Raw genomic sequence first — 6,203 nt, 5'->3', positions numbered from 1 at the left:
AATTCCCCATCTCTCCTTTAAGTTCAGGCACAGTGGTATCTCTTGACTATTTGGCATTGGGATGCAGAAGCTATTTGGAGTTTGGAGAAGAGTGGGGAAGACTATCTTATGTCTGAAGCAGTGCTTTTCTTCTAGAAAAAAAAGATGCTGGTAGAGTAAGTGCCACACTTTTAACTAGTGCTTTTCTTCTAGAAAAATATATATGTCAGTACTATGTACCCTTGAGTACCCCTAGAAGAAAGCATTGGTCTTAAGGCTGTGGGCCATATGGGGGGTAAAATCTAAGATACGGCTTTGGCGATAACATCTCTTCTCTTCGATATAGAACTACATGTTTTAACACACTATTTCTGTCAAAAGCAAGATGAGAAGCAGTCCTTGCTATGATAATCACTATGATAATTGGTAATACGGTATAATCAAATCCTTCAAGGAAACATTCTAGTGATGATATTGTTCATAATAAGCTCTGTTCTTGCTGCATATGCAGAGAGGCTGTGACAAGCTATATTTTCCATATTGAGCTGTCAGATCCAGCATCCCAAAATATTATTTGCATATATTTGCATGTTATCTATTTAGCGTTTGTGCAAACTGCTCTTTCTCACTGAATAGTTTTCACATTTTTAAATTTGCAATATGTTTGTGTGTAAGAATAAACGTGGTGAGAAATTTTACACGAAAGTTTTATGACCGGCATGACACTATGGCAGGATTGTAGATTTGGGCCACAAACCAGAGAGCAACCTTAGAGACAACAGTGGTTCCTTGGGCACACAGTGAGACTTTGAAATTTCTTCTTGAACAAGGAGCCTTCGTCCTCACTCCTTGTTGCAATGGAAATTGCACTCAAAGTTTGTCAAAAATTGGCTTCCCAAACCTAGCTGCTGACGAGAAAGAAATCAAATCAGATCCTTCATTGGGCATATGGAGTTTGTTGCATGGTCTGGATTGTGGTCATTATCTAATTCACAAACTTGTGCTGTGTTTATAGACGTGTGTGTGTGTGTGTGTGTGTGTGTGTGTGTGTAAAAGCAGAACTGGGTAACCTGTGGTCCTCGAGAAGTTGCCAGGCTACAACTCGCATCAACTCTGACCATTGGCTATGCTGGTTGGGGCTGATGGGCTTCAGAGCCCAGTGACATCTAGAGGATCACAGGTAAGCTACTCCTGCCATAAAGGAACAAATGTCAGTTATATTTAAGCATATAAATCTTGGCTGCAATGAACAGCCTATTTACTCCAGAGTATCCTAAGGAATGGGATGCAGGTGGTGCTGTGGTCTAAACCACAGAGTCTAGGGCTTGCCGATCAGAAGGTCTGCGGTTCGAATCCCCACAACTGGGTGAGCTCCTGTTGTTCAATCCCGGCTCCTGCCCACCTAGCAGTTCAAAAGCACACCCAAAAAGTGCAAGTAGATAAATAGGTACCGCTCTGGCGGGAAGGTAAACAGCATTTCCATGCACTGCTCTGGTTGGCCAGAAACGGCTTTGTCATGCTCGCCACATTACCCAGAAGCTGTCTGCGGACAAACGCCAGCTCCCTTGGCCAGCAAAGTGAGATGAGCGCCGCAACCCCAGAGTCATCTGCGACGGGACCTAACGGTTAGGGGTCACTCTACCTTTATCCTAAGGAATGTAAATGCTGCTCCTGTGCACTTAAGTCAAGGATGGGTTGCAGCTTTGAAAATACAAATCCAGTTGAATTAAGACTGTATTGCATAAGTTGGATAACTTGGGAAGCAATGGATTACATCTGTAGATTGTGGCCATTTTCCCTGTCTGAAGGCAGTCCAAGCCATTAGGGTGCATGAGTCTTGGCCCTGCCCAAGCATTTTCCTGTTACTTAGCCACCACAATACATTTCTCAGATTTGGGGAAATGACTTTTGGGGCCACAGCTAAAGTGCCTACTGTATGTAGGGAATGACTAGTGGCAGGCTGTTGGGTAAGCCTCCTCAGGGCTGATTATTAGCACAAACATCTCATTCATCAACTGGATAGGCTGGTCATGGCTGGTTGCAGTGTACTGAAAGAGATCTTTAAAAACTATAGATAATTTCTACATCATGAGATGTATGGAAGAGAGAGCGCTTCTCTTCTATGTTTGCAGAATGAAAATGAAATCAGTTGTAAAAGGCCAGGCAGAAAAGCTTCTACTGAGGCTGCATTGTATTCCAATTTCCTGGTTGTGGCAGAGATTTATTAAAAAATAAAAACCTGTTGCATTAAAATAGTATTTTGCATAAACTGTAAGATATGGGTGTCTCTGGAAACATGACATGTTATGAGCTTTTAGGGTGATGTGCAGTATTCTGGAGTGTAGTATCATGACCAGCAACCATATAATATATTCTAAAAGATTCAATAGTGTATTAAAATAAAGTAACACCAGGTACAACCCATTAGTGGTTATCGTTTGTCCATAAAAATATCTGCTAAGTACTTGTTTGATACTGTTAGTTTGATTCAAAGTGCAGGCGAATACAGTGTGCCAAGAATGCTTTACTGTTTAAAAAGCGTGCTTTAAAAAGTGAGGAAGTTGGGTTTATTGAATACGAAGTATACTGTACTGTTTTGCTGAATTTCTTAACCAAGTGTTGAAAATGGATTTTTGTATATTTAACAACAAAAATGTGTAATAAGGCAAAGATTTGGAACCTTTTCCAGTCCAAGCTATCCAATCTCTTCTGGGGACCACATGCCACTGATGGACAGGGCCAGAGATAAAAGTGGTTGTGTCCAGACCTACCTTTCAGGCAATGCAAAAGTACACACACACTCCCATTCTGGAGAAATCCAGGAAAGCAAGGGGGCATTATTACAACTCAAGGACGCATCAGAGCCAGGCAAAAGCATTTGATGAGGGGAAAGGGAGCGTGCATGACCTAGAATGCTGGGTTAGGTTCATAGCTTTGGTCCTTAAATAAAGTGAACAAACTGAAAGTTTTGTTCACGAGGGCTCCCTGAACCCCTGGATAAGTTTTTTGGAGGGGCGTAAGTAGCTGTTTACCATGACCTGAGTGAAATACTAAAAGAAGAAGCTTTATAACGTAGGGGGGCAACTTGAGAAATTCCAGGTACCTTCTGACACACAGCCATTCTACATTTCACTTTCATGTCCATCATTACTCACAGGCTGTGTCAGGGACTGGGCAGGGAGGAGGAAGAGGATAGATTTACAACAGGGCTTTGAGGGAGGTTGCAGCTCAGCGGTAGATGAGGGGGAAAGCTGGGAAATCATGGGAGAGCCAGGACAACACCCAGCTGCCACGTTGTCATTAGAAAGCATCCCAGACCCTCCATCTCCCAGAACCTGGCAAGCCTTAAAAGTAGGAGAGCAAAGAACTCAAAGACAGAAAGGGCACGTAGTAACATCCATAGAAGTGGCAATTGAGGAAGTGAGAGAGACAGGCGCGGGGTGGAGATTCACTCGGGACAATGCCATTATCAAAGAGGCTGGGTTCTATAGTCTCTCTCTGTAAATAATGAAATAAAAAAAGGACAGTAAAAATTTTTTTCCTTGTCTTTATACTTTCCTGGGCAACCAGCCGGGAGCCGCTGACAGCATCCTGACAGGTTGTAGGGACAGCTCACATTTGACAGGTGAGCCTTGTGACGTGGTGGCAATACTTAAGAGTTCCATGGTGTTTTTAGCTAAAAGAGTTCATCTGGGACCCAGATTCAAATCCCCAAGTTGGAACCCTTGTGAAGCTCACCGGGTAACTTGTGTCTCTCATTTTAACCTACTTTACATGACTCTTGTGACAGAAACAGGGAAATGTTGAATGCCACTCTTGAGTATGTTGGGGAAAGGTGGGAGTTAAAATATGGTTACCAGATTTTTTTCAATGAATCTGGATCCGGGGACACCTCCCCCCCTTCTTCTTCTTCTTCTTTTTTTTTTTGAAGCTGAGTAGCAACAGGTAGTCAGTAGTAGTGGTGGTGGTGAGGCAAAAAACCCTGGGCCCAAGCACACATACATATTGTATAAAGGTACAAAGCCCTTCTTTCGCACCCTGTGAAACATAAAGGCACAGAGTTTTTTAAAAACTGGGCAACGGCCGCCTGCCCACGACTCCTGAGCCTCCCCTGATCAGTCAAAACAAAGGGGGAAGGGGGCAGGAGATCACACAAGATATATCATATGCACACAAGAGACATCATATGGGGCCTTTCGGCGAGGAAAATGGCGGGCGCCACGGCAGCGAGCAGCTCCTGAAGCCAGCCAGAGCCAACTGTGCTACCAGGCTGGCTCCGGGCTGCTGAGGCTGCCGCCGCCATGTTTCCTGGGGACAGATTTGCAAATGTGGGGACATTCTGGGACTGTGCCCAGGAACCCTGGTAAAACATTTGATAATTAGACTGGTGTAACAACAAATATGCCTGTTGTCTTTGTCCATGGAGTTTTCTTGGCAGGGATACTGGAGTGGCTTGCTGGTTCCTGCTCCAGGTGGATGGGAAAGATGATGGGAAAGATTGAGGACACAAGAAGAAGGGGACGACAGAGGACGAGATGGCTGGACAGTGTTCTCAAGGCTACCAGGATGAGTGTGACCAAACTGCGGGAGGCAGTGGAAGACAGAAGTGCCTGGCGTGCTCTGGTCCATGGGGTCACGAAGAGTCGGGCACGACTAAACGACTAAACGACTAAACAACAACAACAACAAATATAGCAACTTCCAGTGTAAAGCATGTTGCATATTGTAGGAAAGCAGTTCTTTTTTAAATCTAGAGCCAGGGTGCATATTTCTCCCCACTGAATGCACACCGACACTCTACCTCAGTATCATCCTACCCACCCATAAGTTCTTGTGCTTCATCCGCCACATGGTATAAGAGGCTAATATGAAATTGAGTTTGGGAATCCATCTTTGAGGGATTTAGGGAGGGAAAGGGTTTGCTTTTCAAAGATCTGAGCATGTGGGTAATCAGAATTCTCCTGATTTGCATGCTTTCCCCATTCACTCCTGCCATGTAAATTTCCCCTGAGTTCCTCAGGCTTTGTTTCCTTATAACTTTTTATGTCCCTGCTAGGAATTTCTACTCCAGAAAGCACCAGGGATTTCCCCTGAATTCACCAAACTGGGATCCTTTGAAACAGTTCCTCTATAGCAGAGGTCAGCAAACATTTTCAGGAGGGGGCCGGTCCACTGTGCCTCAGACCTTGTGGGGGGCTGGACTATATTTTTTTTTGGGGGGGGAGAGAATGATGCAAGAGCACTAGGAGCCCTGATGGCTGCTTACCTGTGTTTTGTGAGCAGTAGTGGCTGGCGGCGGCAGAGGAGGAACGATGAGTGGCACGCGAAAGGGCTCCAGAGAGGGGCTGCTTAAAATGGCGGCCGCTTGAGCGCTGCTGCTGGCACCAACAAAGCCCAGCCCCCTTCCTCCTCTAGGCGGGGCGGGGAGAAGCCAGGAGGAGGGAGGGAGTGAACATGCGTGCTGGTGATCCACGTGGTGATTCCTGGACCGTCCGTGGGGCGGATCCCAAAGGCAATTCGGCCTGATCCAGCCCGCAGGCCTTAGTTTGCTGACGCATGCTCTATAGCATAAGCACTGACTGTCAATTTGATCACTTACTCAGATGATCTTGATTTTCCAGGTGATAACAGCACAAATGTCGGCAAAATCTGCCCAGCCACAGCATTGCAAGCTCTCTTTGCCCATTGCAGGACTTGTTTTGGATGTGCAAAGCCAGCAAATAAGCTCTTCTGAAACTCTTCCATTTTTCAGGAGCACTGGAACCCCTTCTGACTACTCATCTCTTCTAAACCCAATTCCTTACCAAATGCAAAAGTGACAGCACGAGGATCGTCCAGCACTATTGACAACCTGGAAGGGTGTTCAAGTGCACCTTCAAAGTGGCTTTAATGACCTGTAGCCAAAAGGGTCCCCTCGTCACTTCCAGCTTGGAGAAGTGAAATCCTCCTTGGCAGGGGGTTGGACTCGATGGCCCTTGTGGTCTCTTCCAACTCTATGATTCTAATACAGCTCTGATTAGTTGCTTGTGATGGCGATGTATTAGACACATGCATTCCCAGCTGTATCCATGGAAAACTACAATGTCTTGCTGGCTCTTTCTGTGTGACCTATTGGTTCTTCCTATACATCCCTTTCAACAATCTCCATCCATAGCATTTTAACACCTGGAAAGTTCTGGAAGCACCATTTCAAGTTCCACTTGATTTGACAGTTGATCCACTCA

Source organism: Podarcis gaigeae (genome assembly GCF_964106915.1).
Source record: "Podarcis gaigeae genome assembly, chromosome: 11".
NCBI classification, from domain to species: Eukaryota; Metazoa; Chordata; class Lepidosauria; order Squamata; family Lacertidae; genus Podarcis; species Podarcis gaigeae.
Note: the sequence above shows the minus strand (reverse complement) of the source record.